The sequence below is a fragment of the Osmerus mordax genome, chromosome 27, assembly GCF_038355195.1.
Source record: "Osmerus mordax isolate fOsmMor3 chromosome 27, fOsmMor3.pri, whole genome shotgun sequence".
Taxonomy (NCBI): domain Eukaryota; kingdom Metazoa; phylum Chordata; class Actinopteri; order Osmeriformes; family Osmeridae; genus Osmerus; species Osmerus mordax.
Genome location: NC_090076.1, coordinates 79,557 through 103,276, shown reverse-complemented (window position 1 = coordinate 103,276; position 23,720 = coordinate 79,557). Strand labels below are relative to the sequence as shown.

The following is a 23,720-nucleotide window of genomic DNA, read 5'->3' as shown; positions in this document are numbered from 1 at the left end:
TGACGGTCGATAGCATCACGATTAGGCCACGTGTTCCAAACTCCGCAGAAGTATAAACCAGGCTTAGGGCAATTTCTTACTAGTTGGACGTCAGTAGGTGGTGTGGAAAGGTGAACCGTCCCTCGAAATGCTGTGCGATCACGGAGGCTGTTGTGGGCATCGGTGGTTTAGCGGCAAGCATAGCAGCCTTCCAAGCAGATGACCGGGGTTTGATTCCTGGCCAATGCAGAACCTTGAGAGAGATTCAAATCATCTTTATTTCGCCATGTATACAGATACTAGGAATTTGATTTGGTATTCTCCATGCAGGCTATAGCATCACAAATAGAACAACAAGACAAAAAAGAAAAAAAATACAAGGACAGATAGTGCCAGTATGAGCAAAATAATAAATACGAATGGAGGTAATGTTAAATAAAGCGCCGTAAAGTTCATTTCTAAGAGCTATTTAGGAGGGCTATTGTTAGATGTGTTTTATCTTGTGACGTTCAACCGCTTCCAGGCATTAAGAATGTCACGTGAGCTCCTGGACGATCGATCAGCTTCGGGAAGAGCCCGGGGGCTAAGACCTGACAACGTGGTAGCGTGGCCGAGCGGTCCAAGGCGCTGGATTTAGGCTCCAGTCTCTCCGGAGGCGTGGGTTCAAATCCCACCGCTGCCACTTTTGTAGGGTGCTAACGCCGTCCCATTGCTTTGAAGTCAGTAAGTGGGTTTGAAAAAGTGAACTGTGGCTCGACATGTGCGATTGTATATGATTTTTTGGGGCATCGTAGTTATAGTGGCAACTACAGTGGCAACTTTTTTCCTTGAAGTTGACAGGGTTCAATCCCCAGCCAGTAAAGACCGTGGAGAGGCATCTCGTCTCTTATGACGGTCGATAGCATCACAATTAGGCCACGTGTTTCAAACTCCGCAGAAGTATAAACCAGGCTTAGGGCAATTTCTTACTAGTTGGACGACAGTAGGTGGTGTGGAAAGGTGAACCGTCCCTCGAAATTCTGTGCGATCATGGAGGCTGTTGTGGGCATTGGTGGTATAGTGGCAAGCATAGCTGCCTTCCAAGCAGTTGACCCGGGTTCGATTCCCGGCCAAAGCAGAACCTTGAGAGAGATGTGTTTTATCTTGTGACTTTCAACTCCTTCCAGCCATTAAGAATGTCACGTGAGCTCCCGGACGAACGATCAGCATCGAGAAGAGCTCGGGGGGCAACAACCTCGCAACTGGGTAGCGTGGCCGAGCTGTCCAAGGCGCTGGATTAAGGCTCCAGTCTCTCTGGCGTGTGTTCAAATCTCACCACTGCCACTTTTGTAGGGTTCTAACGCCGTCACATTGCTTTGAAGTCGGTAAGTGGGTTTGAAAAAGTGAACTATAGTGGCAACTACAGTGGCAACTTTTTTCCTTGAAGTTGACGGGGTTCAATCCCCAGCCAATACAGACCGTGGAGAGGCATCTCGTCTCTTGTGACGGTCGATAGCATCACGATTAGGCCACGTGTTCCAAACTCCGCAGAAGTATAAACCAGGCTTAGGGCAATTTCTTACTAGTTGGACGTCAGTAGGTGGTGTGGAAAGGTGAACCGTCCCTCGAAATGCTGTGCGATCACAGAGGCTGTTGTGGGCATCGGTGGTTTAGCGGCAAGCATAGCTGCCATCCAAGCAGATGACCAGGGTTCGATTCCCGGCCAATGCAGAACCTTGAGAGAGATTCAAATCATCTTTATTTCGCCATGTATACAGATACTAGGAATTTGATTTGGTATTCTCCATGCAGGCTATAGCATCACAAATAGAACAACAAGACAAAAAAGAAAAACAATACAAGGACAGATAGTACCAGTGTGAGCAAAATAATAAATAAGAATGGAGGTAATGTTAAATAAAGCGCCGTAAAGTTCATTTCTAAGAGCTATTTAGGAGGGCTATTATTAGATGTGTTTTATCTTGTGACGTTCAACCGCTTCCAGGCATTAAGAATGTCACGTGAGCTCCTGGACGATCGATCAGCTTCGGGAAGAGCCCGGGGGGGTAAGACCTGACAACGTGGTAGCGTGGCCGAGCGGTCCAAGGCGCTGGATTTAGGCTCCAGTCTCTCCTGAGGCGTGGGTTCAAATCCCACCGCTGCCACTTTTGTAGGGTGCTAACGACGTCCCATTGCTTTGAAGTCAGTAAGTGGCTTTGAAAAAGTGAACTGTGGCTCGACATGTGCGATTGTGTATGATTTTTTGGGGCATCGTGGTTATAGTGGCAACTACAGTGGCAACTTTTTTCCTTGAAGTTGACGGGGTTCAATCCCCAGCCAATACAGACCGTGGAGAGGTATCTCGTCTCTTGTGACGGCCGAACACATCACAATTAGGCCACGTGTTCCAAACTCCGCAGAAGTGTAAACCAGGCTTAGGGCGATTTCTTACTAGTTGGACGTCAGTAGGTGGTGTGGAAAGGTGAACCGTCCCTCGAAATTCTGTGCGATCATGGAGGCGGTTGTGGGCATTGGTGGTATAGTGGCAAGCATAGCTGCCTTCCAAGCAGTTGACCCGGGTTCGATTCCCGGCCAATGCAGAACCTTGAGAGAGATGTGTTTTATCTTGTGACTTTCAACCGCTTCCAGGCATTAAGAATGTCACCTGAGCTCCCGGACGAACGATCAGCATCGAGAAGAGCTCGGGGGAAACAACCTCACAACTGGGTAGCGTGGCCGAGCGGTCCAAGGCGCTGGATTTAGGCTCCAGTCTCTCAGGAGGCGTGGGTTCAAATCCCACCGCTGCCACTTTTGTAGGGTGCTAACGCCGTCACATTGCTTTGAAGTCAGTAAGTGGGTTTGAAAAAGTGAACTGTGGCTCGACATGTGCGATAGTATATGATTTTTTGGGGCATCGTATTTATAGTGGCAACTACAGTGGCAACTTTTTTCCTTGAAGTTGACGGGGTTCAATCCCCAGCCAATACAGACCGTGGAGAGGCATCTCGTCTCTTGTGACGGTCGATAGCATCACGATTAGGCCACGTGTTCCAAACTCCGCAGAAGTATAAACCAGGCTTAGGGCAATTTCTTACTAGTTGGACGTCAGTAGGTGGTGTGGAAAGGTGAACCGTCCCTCGAAATGCTGTGCGATCATGGAGGCTGTTGTGGGCATTGGTGGTATAGTGGCAAGCATAGCTGCCTTCCAAGCAGTTGACCCGGGTTCGATTCCCGGCCAAAGCAGAACCTTGAGAGAGATGTGTTTTATCTTGTGACTTTCAACTGCTTCCAGGCATTAAGAATATCACGTGAGCTCCCGGACGAACGATCAGCATCGAGAAGAGCTCGGGGGGCAACAACCTCGCAACTGGGTAGCGTGGCCGAGCTGTCCAAGGCGCTGGATTAAGGCTCCAGTCTCTCTGGCGTGGGTTCAAATCTCACCAATGCCACTTTTGTAGGGTGCTAACGCCGTCACATTGCTTTGAAGTCAGTAAGTGGGTTTGAAAAAGTGAACTATAGTGGCAACTACAGTGGCAACTTTTTTCCTTGAAGTTGACGGGGTTCAATCCCCAGCCAATACAGACCGTGGAGAGGCATCTCGTCTCTTGTGACGGTCGATAGCATCACGATTAGGCCACGTGTTCCAAACTCCGCAGAAGTATAAACCAGGCTTAGGGCAATTTCTTACTAGTTGGACGTCAGTAGGTGGTGTGGAAAGGTGAACCGTCCCTCGAAATGCTGTGCGATCACAGAGGCTGTTGTGGGCATCGGTGGTTTAGCGGCAAGCATAGCTGCCATCCAAGCAGATGACCAGGGTTCGATTCCCGGCCAATGCAGAACCTTGAGAGAGATTCAAATCATCTTTATTTCGCCATGTATACAGATACTAGGAATTTGATTTGGTATTCTCCATGCAGGCTATAGCATCACAAATAGAACAACAAGACAAAAAAGAAAAACAATTCAAGGACAGATAGTACCAGTGTGAGCAAAATAATAAATAAGAATGGAGGTAATGTTAAATAAAGCGCCGTAAAGTTCATTTCTAAGAGCTATTTAGGAGGGCTATTGTTAGATGTGTTTTATCTTGTGACGTTCAACCGCTTCCAGGCATTAAGAATGTCACGTGAGCTCCTGGACGATCGATCAGCTTCGGGAAGAGCCCGGGGGGGTAAGACCTGACAACGTGGTAGCGTGGCCGAGCGGTCCAAGGCGCTGGATTTAGGCTCCAGTCTCTCCTGAGGCGTGGGTTCAAATCCCACCGCTGCCACTTTTGTAGGGTGCTAACGACGTCCCATTGCTTTGAAGTCAGTAAGTGGGTTTGAAAAAGTGAACTGTGGCTCGACATGTGCGATTGTATATGATTTTTTGGGGCATCGTAGTTATAGTGGCAACTACAGTGGCAACTTTTTTCCTTGAAGTTGACGGGGTTCAATCCCCAGCCAATACAGACCTTGGAGAGGTATCTCGTCTCTTGTGACGGTCGAACACATCACAATTAGGCCACGTGTTCCAAACTCCGCAGAAGTGTAAACCAGGCTTAGGGCGATTTCTTACTAGTTGGACGTCAGTAGGTGGTGTGGAAAGGTGAACCGTCCCTCGAAATACTGTGCGATCATGGAGGCGGTTGTGGGCATTGGTTGTATAGTGGCAAGCATAGCTGCCTTCCAAGCAGTTGACCCGGGTTCGATTCCAGGCCAATGCAGAACCTTGAGAGAGATGTGTTTTATCTTGTGACTTTCAACCGCTTCCAGGCATTAAGAATGTCATGTGAGCTCCCGGACCATCGATCAGCTTCGAGAAGAGCTCGGGGGAAACAACCTCACAACTGGGTAGCGTGGCCGAGCGGTCCAAGGCGTTGGATTTAGGCTCCAGTCTCTCCGGAGGCGTGGGTTCAAATCCCACTGCTGCCACTTTTGTAGGGTGCTAACGCCGTCACGTTGCTTTGAAGTCAGTAAGTGGGTTTGAAAAAGTGAACTGTGGCTCGACATGTGCGATAGTATATGATTTTTTGGGGCATCGTATTTATAGTGGCAACTACAGTGGCAACTTTTTTCCTTGAAGTTGACGGGGTTCAATCCCCAGCCAATACAGACCGTGGAGAGGCATCTCGTCTCTTGTGACGGTCGATAGCATCACGATTAGGCCACGTGTTCCAAACTCCGCAGAAGTATAAACCAGGCTTAGGGCAATTTCTTACTAGTTGGACGTCAGTAGGTGGTGTGGAAAGGTGAACCGTCCCTCGAAATACTGTGCGATCATGGAGGCTGTTGTGGGCATTGGTGGTATAGTGGCAAGCATAGCTGCCTTCCAAGCAGTTGACCCGGGTTCGATTCCCGGCCAATGCAGAACCTTGAGAGAGATGTGTTTTATCTTGTGACTTTCAACCGCTTCCAGGCATTAAGAATGTCACGTGAGCTCCTGGACGATCGATCAGCTTCGGGAAGCGCCCGGGGGCTAAGACCTGACAACGTGGTAGCGTGGCCGAGCGGTCCAAGGCGCTGGATTTAGGCTCCAGTCTCTCCGGAGGCGTGGGTTCAAATCCCACCGCTGCCACTTTTGTAGGGTGCTAACGCCGTCCCATTGCTTTGAAGTCAGTAAGTGGGTTTGAAAAAGTGAACTGTGGCTCGACATGTGCGATTGTATATGATTTTTTGGGGCATCGTAGTTATAGTGGCAACTACAGTGGCAACTTTTTTCCTTGAAGTTGACAGGGTTCAATCCCCAGCCAATACAGACCGTGGAGAGGCATCTCGTCTCTTATGACGGTCAATAGCATCACAATTAGGCCACGTGTTTCAAACTCCGCAGAAGTATAAACCAGGCTTAGGGCAATTTCTTACTAGTTGGACGACAGTAGGTGGTGTGGAAAGGTGAACCGTCCCTCGAAATGCTGTGCGATCATGGAGGCTGTTGTGGGCATTGGTGGTATAGTGGCAAGCATAGCTGCCTTCCAAGCAGTTGACCCGGGTTCGATTCCCGGCCAATGCAGAACCTTGAGAGAGATGTGTTTTATCTTGTGACTTTCAACTGCTTCCAGGCATTAAGAATATCACGTGAGCTCCCGGACGAACGATCAGCATCGAGAAGAGCTCGGGGGGCAACAACCTCGCAACTGGGTAGCGTGGCCGAGCTGTCCAAGGCGCTGGATTAAGGCTCCAGTCTCTCTGGCGTGGGTTCAAATCTCACCAATGCCACTTTTGTAGGGTGCTAACGCCGTCACATTGCTTTGAAGTCAGTAAGTGGGTTTGAAAAAGTGAACTATAGTGGCAACTACAGTGGCAACTTTTTTCCTTGAAGTTGACGGGGTTCAATCCCCAGCCAATACAGACCGTGGAGAGGCATCTCGTCTCTTGTGACGGTCGATAGCATCACGATTAGGCCACGTGTTCCAAACTCCGCAGAAGTATAAACCAGGCTTAGGGCAATTTCTTACTAGTTGGACGTCAGTAGGTGGTGTGGAAAGGTGAACCGTCCCTCGAAATGCTGTGCGATCACAGAGGCTGTTGTGGGCATCGGTGGTTTAGCGGCAAGCATAGCTGCCATCCAAGCAGATGACCAGGGTTCGATTCCCGGCCAATGCAGAACCTTGAGAGAGATTCAAATCATCTTTATTTCGCCATGTATACAGATACTAGGAATTTGATTTGGTATTCTCCATGCAGGCTATAGCATCACAAATAGAACAACAAGACAAAAAAGAAAAACAATTCAAGGACAGATAGTACCAGTGTGAGCAAAATAATAAATAAGAATGGAGGTAATGTTAAATAAAGCGCCGTAAAGTTCATTTCTAAGAGCTATTTAGGAGGGCTATTGTTAGATGTGTTTTATCTTGTGACGTTCAACCGCTTCCAGGCATTAAGAATGTCACGTGAGCTCCTGGACGATCGATCAGCTTCGGGAAGAGCCCGGGGGGGTAAGACCTGACAACGTGGTAGCGTGGCCGAGCGGTCCAAGGCGCTGGATTTAGGCTCCAGTCTCTCCTGAGGCGTGGGTTCAAATCCCACCGCTGCCACTTTTGTAGGGTGCTAACGACGTCCCATTGCTTTGAAGTCAGTAAGTGGGTTTGAAAAAGTGAACTGTGGCTCGACATGTGCGATTGTATATGATTTTTTGGGGCATCGTAGTTATAGTGGCAACTACAGTGGCAACTTTTTTCCTTGAAGTTGACGGGGTTCAATCCCCAGCCAATACAGACCTTGGAGAGGTATCTCGTCTCTTGTGACGGTCGAACACATCACAATTAGGCCACGTGTTCCAAACTCCGCAGAAGTGTAAACCAGGCTTAGGGCGATTTCTTACTAGTTGGACGTCAGTAGGTGGTGTGGAAAGGTGAACCGTCCCTCGAAATACTGTGCGATCATGGAGGCGGTTGTGGGCATTGGTTGTATAGTGGCAAGCATAGCTGCCTTCCAAGCAGTTGACCCGGGTTCGATTCCAGGCCAATGCAGAACCTTGAGAGAGATGTGTTTTATCTTGTGACTTTCAACCGCTTCCAGGCATTAAGAATGTCATGTGAGCTCCCGGACCATCGATCAGCTTCGAGAAGAGCTCGGGGGAAACAACCTCACAACTGGGTAGCGTGGCCGAGCGGTCCAAGGCGTTGGATTTAGGCTCCAGTCTCTCCGGAGGCGTGGGTTCAAATCCCACCGCTGCCACTTTTGTAGGGTGCTAACGCCGTCACATTGCTTTGAAGTCAGTAAGTGGGTTTGAAAAAGTGAACTGTGGCTCGACATGTGCGATAGTATATGATTTTTTGGGGCATCGTATTTATGGTGGCAACTACAGTGGCAACTTTTTTCCTTGAAGTTGACGGGGTTCAATCCCCAGCCAATACAGACCGTGGAGAGGCATCTCGTCTCTTGTGACGGTCGATAGCATCACGATTAGGCCACGTGTTCCAAACTCCGCAGAAGTATAAACCAGGCTTAGGGCAATTTCTTACTAGTTGGACGTCAGTAGGTGGTGTGGAAAAGTGAACCGTCCCTCGAAATGCTGTGCGATCACAGGGGCTGTTGTGGGCATCGGTGGTTTAGCGGCAAGCATAGCTGCCTTCCAAGCAGATGACCAGGGTTTGATTCCTGGCCAATGCAGAACCTTGAGAGAGATTCAAATCATCTTTATTTCGCCATGTATACAGATACTAGGAATTTGATTTGGTATTCTCCATGCAGGCTATAGCATCACAAATAGAACAACAAGACAAAAAAGAAAAAAAATACAAGGACAGATAGTACCAGTATGAGCAAAATAATAAATACGAATGGAGGTAATGTTAAATAAAGCGCCGTAAAGTTCATTTCTAAGAGCTATTTAGGAGGGCTATTGTTAGATGTGTTTTATCTTGTGACGTTCAACCGCTTCCAGGCATTAAGAATGTCACGTGAGCTCCTGGACGATCGATCAGCTTCGGGAAGAGCCCGGGGGCTAAGACCTGACAACGTGGTAGCGTGGCCGAGCGGTCCAAGGCGCTGGATTTAGGCTCCAGTCTCTCCGGAGGCGTGGGTTCAAATCCCACCGCTGCCACTTTTGTAGGGTGCTAACGCCGTCCCATTGCTTTGAAGTCAGTAAGTGGGTTTGAAAAAGTGAACTGTGGCTCGACATGTGCGATTGTATATGATTTTTTGGGGCATCGTAGTTATAGTGGCAACTACAGTGGCAACTTTTTTCCTTGAAGTTGACGGGGTTCAATCCCCAGCCAATACAGACCGTGGAGAGGCATCTCGTCTCTTGTGACGGTCGATAGCATCACGATTAGGCCACGTGTTCCAAACTCCGCAGAAGTATAAACCAGGCTTAGGGCAATTTCTTACTAGTTGGACGTCAGTAGGTGGTGTGGAAAGGTGAACCGTCCCTCGAAATGCTGTGCGATCACGGAGGCTGTTGTGGGCATCGGTGGTTTAGCGGCAAGCATAGCAGCCTTCCAAGCAGATGACCGGGGTTTGATTCCTGGCCAATGCAGAACCTTGAGAGAGATTCAAATCATCTTTATTTCGCCATGTATACAGATACTAGGAATTTGATTTGGTATTCTCCATGCAGGCTATAGCATCACAAATAGAACAACAAGACAAAAAAGAAAAACACTACAAGGACAGATAGTACCAGTATGAGCAAAATAATAAATAAGAATGGAGGTAATGTTAAATAAAGCGCCGTAAAGTTCATTTCTAAGACCTATTTAGGAGGGCTATTGTTAGATGTGTTTTATCTTGGGACGTTCAACCGCTTCCAGGCATTAAAAATGTCACGTGAGCTCCTGGACGATCGATCAGCTTCGGGAAGAGCCCGGGGGGGTAAGACCTGACAACGTGGTAGCGTGGCCGAGCGGTCCAAGGCGCTGGATTTAGGCTCCAGTCTCTCCTGAGGCGTGGGTTCAAATCCCACCGCTGCCACTTTTGTAGGATGCTAACGACGTCCCATTGCTTTGAAGTCAGTAAGTGGGTTTGAAAAAGTGAACTGTGGCTCGACACGTGCGATTGTATATGATTTTTTGGGGCATCGTAGTTATAGTGGCAACTACAGTGGCAACTTTTTTCCTTGAAGTTGACGGGGTTCAATCCCCAGCCAATACAGACCGTGGAGAGGTATCTCGTCTCTTGTGACGGTCGAACACATCACAATTAGGCCACGTGTTCCAAACTCAGCAGAAGTGTAAACCAGGCTTAGGGCGATTTCTTACTAGTTGGACGTCAGTAGGTGGTGTGGAAAGGTGAACCGTCCCTCGAAATACTGTGCGATCATGGAGGCGGTTGTGGGCATAGGTGGTATAGTGGCAAGCATAGCTGCCTTCCAAGCAGTTGACCCGGGTTCAATTCCCGGCCAATGCAGAACCTTGAGAGAGATGTGTTTTATCTTGTGACTTTCAACCGCTTCCAGGCATTAAGAATGTCATGTGAGCTCCCGGACCATCGATCAGCTTCGAGAAGAGCTCGGGAGGCAAAGACCTGACGACTGGGTAGTGTGGCCGAGCGGTCCAAGGCGCTGGATTAAGGCTCCAGTCTCTCCGGAGGCGTGGGTTCAAATCCCACCACTGCCACTTTTGTAGGGTGCTAACGCCGTCCCATTGCTTTGAAGTCAGTAAGTGGGTTTGAACAAGTGAACTGTGGCTCGACATGTGCGATTGTATATGATTTTTTGGGGCATCGTAGTTATAGTGGCAACTACAGTGGCAACTTTTTTCCTTGAAGTTGACAGGGTTCAATCCCCAGCCAATACAGACCGTGGAGAGGTATCTCGTCTCTTGTGACGGTCGAACACATCACAATTAGGCCACGTGTTCCAAACTCCGCAGAAGTGTAAACCAGGCTTAGGGCAATTTCTTACTAGTTGTATGTCAGTAGGTGGTGTGGAAAGGTGAACCGTCCATCGAAATGCTGTGTGATCATGGAGGCTGTTGTGGGCATTGGTGGTATAGTGGCAAGCATAGCTGCCTTCCAAGCAGTTGACCTGGGTTCGATTCCCGGCCAATGCAGAACCTTGAGAGAGATGTGTTTTATCTTGTGACTTTCAACCGCTTCCAGGCATTAAGAATGTCACGTGAGCTCCTGGACGATCGATCAGCTTCGGGAAGAGCCCGGGGGGGTAAGACCTGTCAACGTGGTAGCGTGGCCGAGCGGTCCAAGGCACTGGATTTAGGCTCCAGTCTCTCCTGAGGCGTGGGTTCAAATCCCACCGCTGCCACTTTTGTAGGGTGCTAACGCCGTCACATTGCTTTGAAGTCAGTAAGTGGGTTTGAAAAAGTGAACTGTGGCTCGACATGTGCGATAGTATATGATTTTTTGGGGCATCGTATTTATGGTGGCAACTACAGTGGCAACTTTTTTCCTTGAAGTTGACGGGGTTCAATCCCCAGCCAATACAGACCGTGGAGAGGCATCTCGTCTCTTGTGACGGTCGATAGCATCACGATTAGGCCACGTGTTCCAAACTCCGCAGAAGTATAAACCAGGCTTAGGGCAATTTCTTACTAGTTGGACGTCAGTAGGTGGTGTGGAAAGGTGAACCGTCCCTCGAAATGCTGTGCGATCACGGAGGCTGTTGTGGGCATCGGTGGTTTAGCGGCAAGCATAGCAGCCTTCCAAGCAGATGACCGGGGTTTGATTCCTGGCCAATGCAGAACCTTGAGAGAGATTCAAATCATCTTTATTTCGCCATGTATACAGATACTAGGAATTTGATTTGGTATTCTCCATGCAGGCTATAGCATCACAAATAGAACAACAAGACAAAAAAGAAAAAAAATACAAGGACAGATAGTACCAGTATGAGCAAAATAATAAATACGAATGGAGGTAATGTTAAATAAAGCGCCGTAAAGTTCATTTCTAAGAGCTATTTAGGAGGGCTATTGTTAGATGTGTTTTATCTTGTGACGTTCAACCGCTTCCAGGCATTAAGAATGTCACGTGAGCTCCTGGACGATCGATCAGCTTCGGGAAGAGCCCGGGGGCTAAGACCTGACAACGTGGTAGCGTGGCCGAGCGGTCCAAGGCGCTGGATTTAGGCTCCAGTCTCTCCGGAGGCGTGGGTTCAAATCCCACCGCTGCCACTTTTGTAGGGTGCTAACGCCGTCCCATTGCTTTGAAGTCAGTAAGTGGGTTTGAAAAAGTGAACTGTGGCTCGACATGTGCGATTGTATATGATTTTTTGGGGCATCGTAGTTATAGTGGCAACTTTTTTCCTTGAAGTTGACAGGGTTCAATCCCCAGCCAGTAAAGACCGTGGAGAGGCATCTCGTCTCTTATGACGGTCGATAGCATCACAATTAGGCCACGTGTTTCAAACTCCGCAGAAGTATAAACCAGGCTTAGGGCAATTTCTTACTAGTTGGACGACAGTAGGTGGTGTGGAAAGGTGAACCGTCCCTCGAAATTCTGTGCGATCATGGAGGCTGTTGTGGGCATTGGTGGTATAGTGGCAAGCATAGCTGCCTTCCAAGCAGTTGACCCGGGTTCGATTCCCGGCCAAAGCAGAACCTTGAGAGAGATGTGTTTTATCTTGTGACTTTCAACTCCTTCCAGCCATTAAGAATGTCACGTGAGCTCCCGGACGAACGATCAGCATCGAGAAGAGCTCGGGGGGCAACAACCTCGCAACTGGGTAGCGTGGCCGAGCTGTCCAAGGCGCTGGATTAAGGCTCCAATCTCTCTGGCGTGTGTTCAAATCTCACCACTGCCACTTTTGTAGGGTTCTAACGCCGTCACATTGCTTTGAAGTCGGTAAGTGGGTTTGAAAAAGTGAACTATAGTGGCAACTACAGTGGCAACTTTTTTCCTTGAAGTTGACGGGGTTCAATCCCCAGCCAATACAGACCGTGGAGAGGCATCTCGTCTCTTGTGACGGTCGATAGCATCACGATTAGGCCACGTGTTCCAAACTCCGCAGAAGTATAAACCAGGCTTAGGGCAATTTCTTACTAGTTGGACGTCAGTAGGTGGTGTGGAAAGGTGAACCGTCCCTCGAAATGCTGTGCGATCACAGAGGCTGTTGTGGGCATCGGTGGTTTAGCGGCAAGCATAGCTGCCATCCAAGCAGATGACCAGGGTTCGATTCCTGGCCAATGCAGAACCTTGAGAGAGATTCAAATCATCTTTATTTCGCCATGTATACAGATACTAGGAATTTGATTTGGTATTCTCCATGCAGGCTATAGCATCACAAATAGAACAACAAGACAAAAAAGAAAAACAATACAAGGACAGATAGTACCAGTGTGAGCAAAATAATAAATAAGAATGGAGGTAATGTTAAATAAAGCGCCGTAAAGTTCATTTCTAAGAGCTATTTAGGAGGGCTATTATTAGATGTGTTTTATCTTGTGACGTTCAACCGCTTCCAGGCATTAAGAATGTCACGTGAGCTCCTGGACGATCGATCAGCTTCGGGAAGAGCCCGGGGGGGTAAGACCTGACAACGTGGTAGCGTGGCCGAGCGGTCCAAGGCGCTGGATTTAGGCTCCAGTCTCTCCTGAGGCGTGGGTTCAAATCCCACCGCTGCCACTTTTGTAGGGTGCTAACGACGTCCCATTGCTTTGAAGTCAGTAAGTGGCTTTGAAAAAGTGAACTGTGGCTCGACATGTGCGATTGTGTATGATTTTTTGGGGCATCGTGGTTATAGTGGCAACTACAGTGGCAACTTTTTTCCTTGAAGTTGACGGGGTTCAATCCCCAGCCAATACAGACCGTGGAGAGGTATCTCGTCTCTTGTGACGGCCGAACACATCACAATTAGGCCACGTGTTCCAAACTCCGCAGAAGTGTGAACCAGGCTTAGGGCGATTTCTTACTAGTTGGACGTCAGTAGGTGGTGTGGAAAGGTGAACCGTCCCTCGAAATTCTGTGCGATCATGGAGGCGGTTGTGGGCATTGGTGGTATAGTGGCAAGCATAGCTGCCTTACAAGCAGTTGACCCGGGTTCGATTCCCGGCCAATGCAGAACCTTGAGAGAGATGTGTTTTATCTTGTGACTTTCAACCGCTTCCAGGCATTAAGAATGTCACCTGAGCTCCCGGACGAACGATCAGCATCGAGAAGAGCTCGGGGGAAACAACCTCACAACTGGGTAGCGTGGCCGAGCGGTCCAAGGCGCTGGATTTAGGCTCCAGTCTCTCAGGAGGCGTGGGTTCAAATCCCACTGCTGCCACTTTTGTAGGGTGCTAACGCCGTCACGTTGCTTTGAAGTCAGTAAGTGGGTTTGAAAAAGTGAACTGTGGCTCGACATGTGCGATAGTATATGATTTTTTGGGGCATCGTATTTATAGTGGCAACTACAGTGGCAACTTTTTTCCTTGAAGTTGACGGGGTTCAATCCCCAGCCAATACAGACCGTGGAGAGGCATCTCGTCTCTTGTGACGGTCGATAGCATCACGATTAGGCCACGTGTTCCAAACTCCGCAGAAGTATAAACCAGGCTTAGGGCAATTTCTTACTAGTTGGACGTCAGTAGGTGGTGTGGAAAGGTGAACCGTCCCTCGAAATACTGTGCGATCATGGAGGCTGTTGTGGGCATTGGTGGTATAGTGGCAAGCATAGCTGCCTTCCAAGCAGTTGACCCGGGTTCGATTCCCGGCCAATGCAGAACCTTGAGAGAGATGTGTTTTATCTTGTGACTTTCAACCGCTTCCAGGCATTAAGAATGTCACGTGAGCTCCTGGACGATCGATCAGCTTCGGGAAGCGCCCGGGGGCTAAGACCTGACAACGTGGTAGCGTGGCCGAGCGGTCCAAGGCGCTGGATTTAGGCTCCAGTCTCTCCGGAGGCGTGGGTTCAAATCCCACCGCTGCCACTTTTGTAGGGTGCTAACGCCGTCCCATTGCTTTGAAGTCAGTAAGTGGGTTTGAAAAAGTGAACTGTGGCTCGACATGTGCGATTGTATATGATTTTTTGGGGCATCGTAGTTATAGTGGCAACTACAGTGGCAACTTTTTTCCTTGAAGTTGACAGGGTTCAATCCCCAGCCAATACAGACCGTGGAGAGGCATCTCGTCTCTTATGACGGTCAATAGCATCACAATTAGGCCACGTGTTTCAAACTCCGCAGAAGTATAAACCAGGCTTAGGGCAATTTCTTACTAGTTGGACGACAGTAGGTGGTGTGGAAAGGTGAACCGTCCCTCGAAATGCTGTGCGATCATGGAGGCTGTTGTGGGCATTGGTGGTATAGTGGCAAGCATAGCTGCCTTCCAAGCAGTTGACCCGGGTTCGATTCCCGGCCAAAGCAGAACCTTGAGAGAGATGTGTTTTATCTTGTGACTTTCAACTGCTTCCAGGCATTAAGAATATCACGTGAGCTCCCGGACGAACGATCAGCATCGAGAAGAGCTCGGGGGGCAACAACCTCGCAACTGGGTAGCGTGGCCGAGCTGTCCAAGGCGCTGGATTAAGGCTCCAGTCTCTCTGGCGTGGGTTCAAATCTCACCAATGCCACTTTTGTAGGGTTCTAACGCCGTCACATTGCTTTGAAGTCGGTAAGTGGGTTTGAAAAAGTGAACTATAGTGGCAACTACAGTGGCAACTTTTTTCCTTGAAGTTGACAGGGTTCAATCCCCAGCCAATACAGACCGTGGAGAGGTATCTCGTCTCTTGTGACGGCCGAACACATCACAATTAGGCCACGTGTTCCAAACTCCGCAGAAGTGTAAACCAGGCTTAGGGCGATTTCTTACTAGTTGGACGTCAGTAGGTGGTGTGGAAAAGTGAACCGTCCCTCGAAATGCTGTGCGATCACAGGGGCTGTTGTGGGCATCGGTGGTTTAGCGGCAAGCATAGCTGCCTTCCAAGCAGATGACCAGGGTTTGATTCCTGGCCAATGCAGAACCTTGAGAGAGATTCAAATCATCTTTATTTCGCCATGTATACAGATACTAGGAATTTGATTTGGTATTCTCCATGCAGGCTATAGCATCACAAATAGAACAACAAGACAAAAAAGAAAAACAATACAAGGACAGATAGTACCAGTATGAGCAAAATAATAAATACGAATGGAGGTAATGTTAAATAAAGCGCCGTAAAGTTCATTTCTAAGAGCTATTTAGGAGGGCTATTGTTAGATGTGTTTTATCTTGTGACGTTCAACCGCTTCCAGGCATTAAGAATGTCACGTGAGCTCCTGGACGATCGATCAGCTTCGGGAAGAGCCCGGGGGCTAAGACCTGACAACGTGGTAGCGTGGCCGAGCGGTCCAAGGCGCTGGATTTAGGCTCCAGTCTCTCCGGAGGCGTGGGTTCAAATCCCACCGCTGCCACTTTTGTAGGGTGCTAACGCCGTCCCATTGCTTTGAAGTCAGTAAGTGGGTTTGAAAAAGTGAACTGTGGCTCGACATGTGCGATTGTATATGATTTTTTGGGGCATCGTAGTTATAGTGGCAACTACAGTGGCAACTTTTTTCCTTGAAGTTGACAGGGTTCAATCCCCAGCCAGTAAAGACCGTGGAGAGGCATCTCGTCTCTTATGACGGTCGATAGCATCACAATTAGGCCACGTGTTTCAAACTCCGCAGAAGTATAAACCAGGCTTAGGGCAATTTCTTACTAGTTGGACGACAGTAGGTGGTGTGGAAAGGTGAACCGTCCCTCGAAATGCTGTGCGATCATGGAGGCTGTTGTGGGCATTGGTGGTATAGTGGCAAGCATAGCTGCCTTCCAAGCAGTTGACCCGGGTTCGATTCCCGGCCAAAGCAGAACCTTGAGAGAGATGTGTTTTATCTTGTGACTTTCAACTCCTTCCAGCCATTAAGAATGTCACGTGAGCTCCCGGACGAACGATCAGCATCGAGAAGAGCTCGGGGGGCAACAACCTCGCAACTGGGTAGCGTGGCCGAGCTGTCCAAGGCGCTGGATTAAGGCTCCAGTCTCTCCGGCGTGTGTTCAAATCTCACCACTGCCACTTTTGTAGGGTTCTAACGCCGTCACATTGCTTTGAAGTCGGTAAGTGGGTTTGAAAAAGTGAACTATAGTGGCAACTACAGTGGCAACTTTTTTCCTTGAAGTTGACGGGGTTCAATCCCCAGCCAATACAGACCGTGGAGAGGTATCTCGTCTCTTGTGACGGCCGAACACATCACAATTAGGCCACGTGTTCCAAACTCCGCAGAAGTGTAAACCAGGCTTAGGGCGATTTCTTACTAGTTGGACGTCAGTAGGTGGTGTGGAAAGGTGAACCGTCCCTCGAAATTCTGTGCGATCATGGAGGCGGTTGTGGGCATTGGTGGTATAGTGGCAAGCATAGCTGCCTTCCAAGCAGTTGACCTGGGTTCGATTCCCGGCCAATGCAGAACCTTGAGAGAGATGTGTTTTATCTTGTGACTTTCAACCGCTTCCAGGCATTAAGAATGTCACCTGAGCTCCCGGACGAACGATCAGCATCGAGAAGAGCTCGGGGGAAACAACCTCACAACTGGGTAGCGTGGCCGAGCGGTCCAAGGCGCTGGATTTAGGCTCCAGTCTCTCAGGAGGCGTGGGTTCAAATCCCACCGCTGCCACTTTTGTAGGGTGCTAACGCCGTCACATTGCTTTGAAGTCAGTAAGTGGGTTTGAAAAAGTGAACTGTGGCTCGACATGTGCGATAGTATATGATTTTTTGGGGCATCGTATTTATAGTGGCAACTACAGTGGCAACTTTTTTCCTTGAAGTTGACGGGGTTCAATCCCCAGCCAATACAGACCGTGGAGAGGCATCTCGTCTCTTGTGACGGTCGATAGCATCACGATTAGGCCACGTGTTCCAAACTCCGCAGAAGTATAAACCAGGCTTAGGGCAATTTCTTACTAGTTGGACGTCAGTAGGTGGTGTGGAAAGGTGAACCGTCCCTCGAAATGCTGTGCGATCACGGAGGCTGTTGTGGGCATCGGTGGTTTAGCGGCAAGCATAGCAGCCTTCCAAGCAGATGACCGGGGTTTGATTCCTGGCCAATGCAGAACCTTGAGAGAGATTCAAATCATCTTTATTTCGCCATGTATACAGATACTAGGAATTTGATTTGGTATTCTCCATGCAGGCTATAGCATCACAAATAGAACAACAAGACAAAAAAGAAAAACACTACAAGGACAGATAGTACCAGTATGAGCAAAATAATAAATAAGAATGGAGGTAATGTTAAATAAAGCGCCGTAAAGTTCATTTCTAAGAGCTATTTAGGAGGGCTATTGTTAGATGTGTTTTATCTTGTGACGTTCAACCGCTTCCAGGCATTAAAAATGTCACGTGAGCTCCTGGACGATCGATCAGCTTCGGGAAGAGCCCGGGGGGGTAAGACCTGACAACGTGGTAGCGTGGCCGAGCGGTCCAAGGCGCTGGATTTAGGCTCCAGTCTCTCTTGAGGCGTGGGTTCAAATCCCACCGCTGCCACTTTTGTAGGGTGCTAACGACGTCCCATTGCTTTGAAGTCAGTAAGTGGGTTTGAAAAAGTGAACTGTGGCTCGACACGTGCGATTGTATATGATTTTTTGGGGCATCGTAGTTATAGTGGCAACTACAGTGGCAACTTTTTTCCTTGAAGTTGACGGGGTTCAATCCCCAGCCAATACAGACCGTGGAGAGGCATCTCGTCTCTTGTGACGGTCGATAGCATCACGATTAGGCCACGTGTTCCAAACTCCGCAGAAGTATAAACCAGGCTTAGGGCAATTTCTTACTAGTTGGACGTCAGTAGGTGGTGTGGAAAGGTGAACCGTCCCTCGAAATGCTGTGCGATCACGGAGGCTGTTGTGGGCATCGGTGGTTTAGCGGCAAGCATAGCAGCCTTCCAAGCAGATGACCGGGGTTTGATTCCTGGCCAATGCAGAACCTTGAGAGAGATTCAAATCATCTTTATTTCGCCATGTATACAGATACTAGGAATTTGATTTGGTATTCTCCATGCAGGCTATAGCATCACAAATAGAACAACAAGACAAAAAAGAAAAACACTACAAGGACAGATAGTACCAGTATGAGCAAAATAATAAATAAGAATGGAGGTAATGTTAAATAAAGCGCCGTAAAGTTCATTTCTAAGAGCTATTTAGGAGGGCTATTGTTAGATGTGTTTTATCTTGTGACGTTCAACCGCTTCCAGGCATTAAAAATGTCACGTGAGCTCCTGGACGATCGATCAGCTTCGGGAAGAGCCCGGGGGGGTAAGACCTGACAACGTGGTAGCGTGGCCGAGCGGTCCAAGGCGCTGGATTTAGGCTCCAGTCTCTCTTGAGGCGTGGGTTCAAATCCCACCGCTGCCACTTTTGTAGGGTGCTAACGACGTCCCATTGCTTTGAAGTCAGTAAGTGGGTTTGAAAAAGTGAACTGTGGCTCGACACGTGCGATTGTATATGATTTTTTGGGGCATCGTAGTTATAGTGGCAACTACAGTGGCAACTTTTTTCCTTGAAGTTGACGGGGTTCAATCCCCAGCCAATACAGACCGTGGAGAGGTATCTCGTCTCATGTGACGGTCGAACACATCACAATTAGGCCACGTGTTCCAAACTCAGCAGAAGTGTAAACCAGGCTTAGGGCGATTTCTTACTAGTTGGACGTCAGTAGGTGGTGTGGAAAGGTGAACCGTCCCTCGAAATACTGTGCGATCATGGAGGCGGTTGTGGGCATAGGTGGTATAGTGGCAAGCATAGCTGCCTTCCAAGCAGTTGACCCGGGTTCAATTCCCGGCCAATGCAGAACCTTGAGAGAGATGTGTTTTATCTTGTGACTTTCAACCGCTTCCAGGCATTAAGAATGTCATGTGAGCTCCCGGACCATCGATCAGCTTCGAGAAGAGCTCGGGAGGCAAAGACCTGACGACTGGGTAGTGTGGCCGAGCGGTCCAAGGCGCTGGATTAAGGCTCCAGTCTCTCCGGAGGCGTGGGTTCAAATCCCACCACTGCCACTTTTGTAGGGTGCTAACGCCGTCCCATTGCTTTGAAGTCAGTAAGTGGGTTTGAAAAAGTGAACTGTGGCTCGACATGTGCGATTGTATATGATTTTTTGGGGCATCGTAGTTATAGTGGCAACTACAGTGGCAACTTTTTTCCTTGAAGTTGACAGGGTTCAATCCCCAGCCAATACAGACCGTGGAGAGGTATCTCGTCTCTTGTGACGGTCGAACACATCACAATTAGGCCACGTGTTCCAAACTCCGCAGAAGTGTAAACCAGGCTTAGGGCAATTTCTTACTAGTTGTATGTCAGTAGGTGGTGTGGAAAGGTGAACCGTCCATCGAAATGCTGTGTGATCATGGAGGCTGTTGTGGGCATTGGTGGTATAGTGGCAAGCATAGCTGCCTTCCAAGCAGTTGACCTGGGTTCGATTCCCGGCCAATGCAGAACCTTGAGAGAGATGTGTTTTATCTTGTGACTTTCAACCGCTTCCAGGCATTAAGAATGTCACGTGAGCTCCTGGACGATCGATCAGCTTCGGGAAGAGCCCGGGGGGGTAAGACCTGTCAACGTGGTAGCGTGGCCGAGCGGTCCAAGGCACTGGATTTAGGCTCCAGTCTCTCCTGAGGCGTGGGTTCAAATCCCACCGCTGCCACTTTTGTAGGGTGCTAACGCCGTCACATTGCTTTGAAGTCAGTAAGTGGGTTTGAAAAAGTGAACTGTGGCTCGACATGTGCGATAGTATATGATTTTTTGGGGCATCGTATTTATGGTGGCAACTACAGTGGCAACTTTTTTCCTTGAAGTTGACGGGGTTCAATCCCCAGCCAATACAGACCGTGGAGAGGCATCTCGTCTCTTGTGACGGTCGATAGCATCACGATTAGGCCACGTGTTCCAAACTCCGCAGAAGTATAAACCAGGCTTAGGGCAATTTCTTACTAGTTGGACGTCAGTAGGTGGTGTGGAAAGGTGAACCGTCCCTCGAAATGCTGTGCGATCACGGAGGCTGTTGTGGGCATCGGTGGTTTAGCGGCAAGCATAGCAGCCTTCCAAGCAGATGACCGGGGTTTGATTCCTGGCCAATGCAGAACCTTGAGAGAGATTCAAATCATCTTTATTTCGCCATGTATACAGATACTAGGAATTTGATTTGGTATTCTCCATGCAGGCTATAGCATCACAAATAGAACAACAAGACAAAAAAGAAAAAAAATACAAGGACAGATAGTACCAGTATGAGCAAAATAATAAATACGAATGGAGGTAATGTTAAATAAAGCGCCGTAAAGTTCATTTCTAAGAGCTATTTAGGAGGGCTATTGTTAGATGTGTTTTATCTTGTGACGTTCAACCGCTTCCAGGCATTAAGAATGTCACGTGAGCTCCTGGACGATCGATCAGCTTCGGGAAGAGCCCGGGGGCTAAGACCTGACAACGTGGTAGCGTGGCCGAGCGGTCCAAGGCGCTGGATTTAGGCTCCAGTCTCTCCGGAGGCGTGGGTTCAAATCCCACCGCTGCCACTTTTGTAGGGTGCTAACGCCGTCCCATTGCTTTGAAGTCAGTAAGTGGGTTTGAAAAAGTGAACTGTGGCTCGACATGTGCGATTGTATATGATTTTTTGGGGCATCGTAGTTATAGTGGCAACTACAGTGGCAACTTTTTTCCTTGAAGTTGACAGGGTTCAATCCCCAGCCAGTAAAGACCGTGGAGAGGCATCTCGTCTCTTATGACGGTCGATAGCATCACAATTAGGCCACGTGTTTCAAACTCCGCAGAAGTATAAACCAGGCTTAGGGCAATTTCTTACTAGTTGGACGACAGTAGGTGGTGTGGAAAGGTGAACCGTCCCTCGAAATTCTGTGCGATCATGGAGGCTGTTGTGGGCATTGGTGGTATAGTGGCAAGCATAGCTGCCTTCCAAGCAGTTGACCCGGGTTCGATTCCCGGCCAAAGCAGAACCTTGAGAGAGATGTGTTTTATCTTGTGACTTTCAACTCCTTCCAGCCATTAAGAATGTCACGTGAGCTCCCGGACGAACGATCAGCATCGAGAAGAGCTCGGGGGGCAACAACCTCGCAACTGGGTAGCGTGGCCGAGCTGTCCAAGGCGCTGGATTAAGGCTCCAATCTCTCTGGCGTGTGTTCAAATCTCACCACTGCCACTTTTGTAGGGTTCTAACGCCGTCACATTGCTTTGAAGTCGGTAAGTGGGTTTGAAAAAGTGAACTATAGTGGCAACTACAGTGGCAACTTTTTTCCTTGAAGTTGACGGGGTTCAATCCCCAGCCAATACAGACCGTGGAGAGGCATCTCGTCTCTTGTGACGGTCGATAGCATCACGATTAGGCCACGTGTTCCAAACTCCGCAGAAGTATAAACCAGGCTTAGGGCAATTTCTTACTAGTTGGACGTCAGTAGGTGGTGTGGAAAGGTGAACCGTCCCTCGAAATGCTGTGCGATCACAGAGGCTGTTGTGGGCATCGGTGGTTTAGCGGCAAGCATAGCTGCCATCCAAGCAGATGACCAGGGTTCGATTCCTGGCCAATGCAGAACCTTGAGAGAGATTCAAATCATCTTTATTTCGCCATGTATACAGATACTAGGAATTTGATTTGGTATTCTCCATGCAGGCTATAGCATCACAAATAGAACAACAAGACAAAAAAGAAAAACAATACAAGGACAGATAGTACCAGTGTGAGCAAAATAATAAATAAGAATGGAGGTAATGTTAAATAAAGCGCCGTAAAGTTCATTTCTAAGAGCTATTTAGGAGGGCTATTATTAGATGTGTTTTATCTTGTGACGTTCAACCGCTTCCAGGCATTAAGAATGTCACGTGAGCTCCTGGACGATCGATCAGCTTCGGGAAGAGCCCGGGGGGGTAAGACCTGACAACGTGGTAGCGTGGCCGAGCGGTCCAAGGCGCTGGATTTAGGCTCCAGTCTCTCCTGAGGCGTGGGTTCAAATCCCACCGCTGCCACTTTTGTAGGGTGCTAACGACGTCCCATTGCTTTGAAGTCAGTAAGTGGCTTTGAAAAAGTGAACTGTGGCTCGACATGTGCGATTGTGTATGATTTTTTGGGGCATCGTGGTTATAGTGGCAACTACAGTGGCAACTTTTTTCCTTGAAGTTGACGGGGTTCAATCCCCAGCCAATACAGACCGTGGAGAGGTATCTCGTCTCTTGTGACGGCCGAACACATCACAATTAGGCCACGTGTTCCAAACTCCGCAGAAGTGTAAACCAGGCTTAGGGCGATTTCTTACTAGTTGGACGTCAGTAGGTGGTGTGGAAAGGTGAACCGTCCCTCGAAATTCTGTGCGATCATGGAGGCGGTTGTGGGCATTGGTGGTATAGTGGCAAGCATAGCTGCCTTCCAAGCAGTTGACCCGGGTTCGATTCCCGGCCAATGCAGAACCTTGAGAGAGATGTGTTTTATCTTGTGACTTTCAACCGCTTCCAGGCATTAAGAATGTCACCTGAGCTCCCGGACGAACGATCAGCATCGAGAAGAGCTCGGGGGAAACAACCTCACAACTGGGTAGCGTGGCCGAGCGGTCCAAGGCGCTGGATTTAGGCTCCAGTCTCTCAGGAGGCGTGGGTTCAAATCCCACTGCTGCCACTTTTGTAGGGTGCTAACGCCGTCACGTTGCTTTGAAGTCAGTAAGTGGGTTTGAAAAAGTGAACTGTGGCTCGACATGTGCGATAGTATATGATTTTTTGGGGCATCGTATTTATAGTGGCAACTACAGTGGCAACTTTTTTCCTTGAAGTTGACGGGGTTCAATCCCCAGCCAATACAGACCGTGGAGAGGCATCTCGTCTCTTGTGACGGTCGATAGCATCACGATTAGGCCACGTGTTCCAAACTCCGCAGAAGTATAAACCAGGCTTAGGGCAATTTCTTACTAGTTGGACGTCAGTAGGTGGTGTGGAAAGGTGAACCGTCCCTCGAAATACTGTGCGATCATGGAGGCTGTTGTGGGCATTGGTGGTATAGTGGCAAGCATAGCTGCCTTCCAAGCAGTTGACCCGGGTTCGATTCCCGGCCAATGCAGAACCTTGAGAGAGATGTGTTTTATCTTGTGACTTTCAACCGCTTCCAGGCATTAAGAATGTCACGTGAGCTCCTGGACGATCGATCAGCTTCGGGAAGCGCCCGGGGGCTAAGACCTGACAACGTGGTAGCGTGGCCGAGCGGTCCAAGGCGCTGGATTTAGGCTCCAGTCTCTCCGGAGGCGTGGGTTCAAATCCCACCGCTGCCACTTTTGTAGGGTGCTAACGCCGTCCCATTGCTTTGAAGTCAGTAAGTGGGTTTGAAAAAGTGAACTGTGGCTCGACATGTGCGATTGTATATGATTTTTTGGGGCATCGTAGTTATAGTGGCAACTACAGTGG

At 48.9% G+C, this 23,720-nt stretch overlaps 44 non-coding genes across 44 annotated transcripts; all 44 read left to right on the top strand.

Annotated features, from left to right (window-relative positions):
- The first annotated feature begins 579 nt into the window (after positions 1–579).
- On the top strand, positions 580–661 carry trnal-uag (transfer RNA leucine (anticodon UAG)). Its single transcript has one exon. It is a non-coding gene; the product is annotated as a tRNA-Leu (tRNA).
- A 363-nt stretch (positions 662–1,024) lies between these two features.
- Positions 1,025–1,096, top strand: trnag-ucc (transfer RNA glycine (anticodon UCC)). The gene has a single exon. It is a non-coding gene; the product is annotated as a tRNA-Gly (tRNA).
- Positions 1,097–2,041: 945 nt separating this feature from the next.
- On the top strand, positions 2,042–2,123 carry trnal-uag (transfer RNA leucine (anticodon UAG)). The gene has a single exon. It is a non-coding gene; the product is annotated as a tRNA-Leu (tRNA).
- Positions 2,124–2,486: 363 nt separating this feature from the next.
- Positions 2,487–2,558, top strand: trnag-ucc (transfer RNA glycine (anticodon UCC)). The gene has a single exon. It is a non-coding gene; the product is annotated as a tRNA-Gly (tRNA).
- Positions 2,559–2,684: 126 nt separating this feature from the next.
- On the top strand, positions 2,685–2,766 carry trnal-uag (transfer RNA leucine (anticodon UAG)). The gene has a single exon. It is a non-coding gene; the product is annotated as a tRNA-Leu (tRNA).
- Positions 2,767–3,129: 363 nt separating this feature from the next.
- Positions 3,130–3,201, top strand: trnag-ucc (transfer RNA glycine (anticodon UCC)). The gene has a single exon. It is a non-coding gene; the product is annotated as a tRNA-Gly (tRNA).
- A 945-nt stretch (positions 3,202–4,146) lies between these two features.
- On the top strand, positions 4,147–4,228 carry trnal-uag (transfer RNA leucine (anticodon UAG)). The gene has a single exon. It is a non-coding gene; the product is annotated as a tRNA-Leu (tRNA).
- Positions 4,229–4,789: 561 nt separating this feature from the next.
- trnal-uag (transfer RNA leucine (anticodon UAG)) lies at positions 4,790–4,871 on the top strand. The gene has a single exon. It is a non-coding gene; the product is annotated as a tRNA-Leu (tRNA).
- Positions 4,872–5,234: 363 nt separating this feature from the next.
- trnag-ucc (transfer RNA glycine (anticodon UCC)) lies at positions 5,235–5,306 on the top strand. The gene has a single exon. It is a non-coding gene; the product is annotated as a tRNA-Gly (tRNA).
- A 126-nt stretch (positions 5,307–5,432) lies between these two features.
- Positions 5,433–5,514, top strand: trnal-uag (transfer RNA leucine (anticodon UAG)). Its single transcript has one exon. It is a non-coding gene; the product is annotated as a tRNA-Leu (tRNA).
- Positions 5,515–5,877: 363 nt separating this feature from the next.
- trnag-ucc (transfer RNA glycine (anticodon UCC)) lies at positions 5,878–5,949 on the top strand. Its single transcript has one exon. It is a non-coding gene; the product is annotated as a tRNA-Gly (tRNA).
- Positions 5,950–6,894: 945 nt separating this feature from the next.
- trnal-uag (transfer RNA leucine (anticodon UAG)) lies at positions 6,895–6,976 on the top strand. The gene has a single exon. It is a non-coding gene; the product is annotated as a tRNA-Leu (tRNA).
- A 561-nt stretch (positions 6,977–7,537) lies between these two features.
- trnal-uag (transfer RNA leucine (anticodon UAG)) lies at positions 7,538–7,619 on the top strand. The gene has a single exon. It is a non-coding gene; the product is annotated as a tRNA-Leu (tRNA).
- Positions 7,620–8,405: 786 nt separating this feature from the next.
- Positions 8,406–8,487, top strand: trnal-uag (transfer RNA leucine (anticodon UAG)). Its single transcript has one exon. It is a non-coding gene; the product is annotated as a tRNA-Leu (tRNA).
- A 787-nt stretch (positions 8,488–9,274) lies between these two features.
- trnal-uag (transfer RNA leucine (anticodon UAG)) lies at positions 9,275–9,356 on the top strand. Its single transcript has one exon. It is a non-coding gene; the product is annotated as a tRNA-Leu (tRNA).
- Positions 9,357–9,719: 363 nt separating this feature from the next.
- On the top strand, positions 9,720–9,791 carry trnag-ucc (transfer RNA glycine (anticodon UCC)). Its single transcript has one exon. It is a non-coding gene; the product is annotated as a tRNA-Gly (tRNA).
- Positions 9,792–9,918: 127 nt separating this feature from the next.
- On the top strand, positions 9,919–10,000 carry trnal-aag (transfer RNA leucine (anticodon AAG)). The gene has a single exon. It is a non-coding gene; the product is annotated as a tRNA-Leu (tRNA).
- A 363-nt stretch (positions 10,001–10,363) lies between these two features.
- On the top strand, positions 10,364–10,435 carry trnag-ucc (transfer RNA glycine (anticodon UCC)). The gene has a single exon. It is a non-coding gene; the product is annotated as a tRNA-Gly (tRNA).
- Positions 10,436–10,562: 127 nt separating this feature from the next.
- trnal-uag (transfer RNA leucine (anticodon UAG)) lies at positions 10,563–10,644 on the top strand. The gene has a single exon. It is a non-coding gene; the product is annotated as a tRNA-Leu (tRNA).
- A 786-nt stretch (positions 10,645–11,430) lies between these two features.
- On the top strand, positions 11,431–11,512 carry trnal-uag (transfer RNA leucine (anticodon UAG)). The gene has a single exon. It is a non-coding gene; the product is annotated as a tRNA-Leu (tRNA).
- Positions 11,513–11,863: 351 nt separating this feature from the next.
- Positions 11,864–11,935, top strand: trnag-ucc (transfer RNA glycine (anticodon UCC)). Its single transcript has one exon. It is a non-coding gene; the product is annotated as a tRNA-Gly (tRNA).
- Positions 11,936–12,880: 945 nt separating this feature from the next.
- trnal-uag (transfer RNA leucine (anticodon UAG)) lies at positions 12,881–12,962 on the top strand. The gene has a single exon. It is a non-coding gene; the product is annotated as a tRNA-Leu (tRNA).
- A 363-nt stretch (positions 12,963–13,325) lies between these two features.
- trnav-uac (transfer RNA valine (anticodon UAC)) lies at positions 13,326–13,397 on the top strand. The gene has a single exon. It is a non-coding gene; the product is annotated as a tRNA-Val (tRNA).
- Positions 13,398–13,523: 126 nt separating this feature from the next.
- Positions 13,524–13,605, top strand: trnal-uag (transfer RNA leucine (anticodon UAG)). The gene has a single exon. It is a non-coding gene; the product is annotated as a tRNA-Leu (tRNA).
- Positions 13,606–13,968: 363 nt separating this feature from the next.
- On the top strand, positions 13,969–14,040 carry trnag-ucc (transfer RNA glycine (anticodon UCC)). Its single transcript has one exon. It is a non-coding gene; the product is annotated as a tRNA-Gly (tRNA).
- A 126-nt stretch (positions 14,041–14,166) lies between these two features.
- On the top strand, positions 14,167–14,248 carry trnal-uag (transfer RNA leucine (anticodon UAG)). The gene has a single exon. It is a non-coding gene; the product is annotated as a tRNA-Leu (tRNA).
- A 363-nt stretch (positions 14,249–14,611) lies between these two features.
- trnag-ucc (transfer RNA glycine (anticodon UCC)) lies at positions 14,612–14,683 on the top strand. Its single transcript has one exon. It is a non-coding gene; the product is annotated as a tRNA-Gly (tRNA).
- A 944-nt stretch (positions 14,684–15,627) lies between these two features.
- On the top strand, positions 15,628–15,709 carry trnal-uag (transfer RNA leucine (anticodon UAG)). Its single transcript has one exon. It is a non-coding gene; the product is annotated as a tRNA-Leu (tRNA).
- Positions 15,710–16,072: 363 nt separating this feature from the next.
- On the top strand, positions 16,073–16,144 carry trnag-ucc (transfer RNA glycine (anticodon UCC)). The gene has a single exon. It is a non-coding gene; the product is annotated as a tRNA-Gly (tRNA).
- Positions 16,145–16,665: 521 nt separating this feature from the next.
- Positions 16,666–16,737, top strand: trnag-ucc (transfer RNA glycine (anticodon UCC)). The gene has a single exon. It is a non-coding gene; the product is annotated as a tRNA-Gly (tRNA).
- A 126-nt stretch (positions 16,738–16,863) lies between these two features.
- On the top strand, positions 16,864–16,945 carry trnal-uag (transfer RNA leucine (anticodon UAG)). Its single transcript has one exon. It is a non-coding gene; the product is annotated as a tRNA-Leu (tRNA).
- A 787-nt stretch (positions 16,946–17,732) lies between these two features.
- Positions 17,733–17,814, top strand: trnal-uag (transfer RNA leucine (anticodon UAG)). The gene has a single exon. It is a non-coding gene; the product is annotated as a tRNA-Leu (tRNA).
- A 787-nt stretch (positions 17,815–18,601) lies between these two features.
- trnal-uag (transfer RNA leucine (anticodon UAG)) lies at positions 18,602–18,683 on the top strand. Its single transcript has one exon. It is a non-coding gene; the product is annotated as a tRNA-Leu (tRNA).
- A 363-nt stretch (positions 18,684–19,046) lies between these two features.
- Positions 19,047–19,118, top strand: trnag-ucc (transfer RNA glycine (anticodon UCC)). Its single transcript has one exon. It is a non-coding gene; the product is annotated as a tRNA-Gly (tRNA).
- Positions 19,119–19,245: 127 nt separating this feature from the next.
- trnal-aag (transfer RNA leucine (anticodon AAG)) lies at positions 19,246–19,327 on the top strand. Its single transcript has one exon. It is a non-coding gene; the product is annotated as a tRNA-Leu (tRNA).
- Positions 19,328–19,690: 363 nt separating this feature from the next.
- trnag-ucc (transfer RNA glycine (anticodon UCC)) lies at positions 19,691–19,762 on the top strand. The gene has a single exon. It is a non-coding gene; the product is annotated as a tRNA-Gly (tRNA).
- A 127-nt stretch (positions 19,763–19,889) lies between these two features.
- On the top strand, positions 19,890–19,971 carry trnal-uag (transfer RNA leucine (anticodon UAG)). Its single transcript has one exon. It is a non-coding gene; the product is annotated as a tRNA-Leu (tRNA).
- Positions 19,972–20,757: 786 nt separating this feature from the next.
- On the top strand, positions 20,758–20,839 carry trnal-uag (transfer RNA leucine (anticodon UAG)). Its single transcript has one exon. It is a non-coding gene; the product is annotated as a tRNA-Leu (tRNA).
- A 363-nt stretch (positions 20,840–21,202) lies between these two features.
- On the top strand, positions 21,203–21,274 carry trnag-ucc (transfer RNA glycine (anticodon UCC)). The gene has a single exon. It is a non-coding gene; the product is annotated as a tRNA-Gly (tRNA).
- Positions 21,275–22,219: 945 nt separating this feature from the next.
- On the top strand, positions 22,220–22,301 carry trnal-uag (transfer RNA leucine (anticodon UAG)). The gene has a single exon. It is a non-coding gene; the product is annotated as a tRNA-Leu (tRNA).
- Positions 22,302–22,664: 363 nt separating this feature from the next.
- Positions 22,665–22,736, top strand: trnag-ucc (transfer RNA glycine (anticodon UCC)). Its single transcript has one exon. It is a non-coding gene; the product is annotated as a tRNA-Gly (tRNA).
- Positions 22,737–22,862: 126 nt separating this feature from the next.
- Positions 22,863–22,944, top strand: trnal-uag (transfer RNA leucine (anticodon UAG)). Its single transcript has one exon. It is a non-coding gene; the product is annotated as a tRNA-Leu (tRNA).
- Positions 22,945–23,307: 363 nt separating this feature from the next.
- trnag-ucc (transfer RNA glycine (anticodon UCC)) lies at positions 23,308–23,379 on the top strand. The gene has a single exon. It is a non-coding gene; the product is annotated as a tRNA-Gly (tRNA).
- Positions 23,380–23,505: 126 nt separating this feature from the next.
- On the top strand, positions 23,506–23,587 carry trnal-uag (transfer RNA leucine (anticodon UAG)). The gene has a single exon. It is a non-coding gene; the product is annotated as a tRNA-Leu (tRNA).
- Positions 23,588–23,720: the final 133 nt, after the last annotated feature.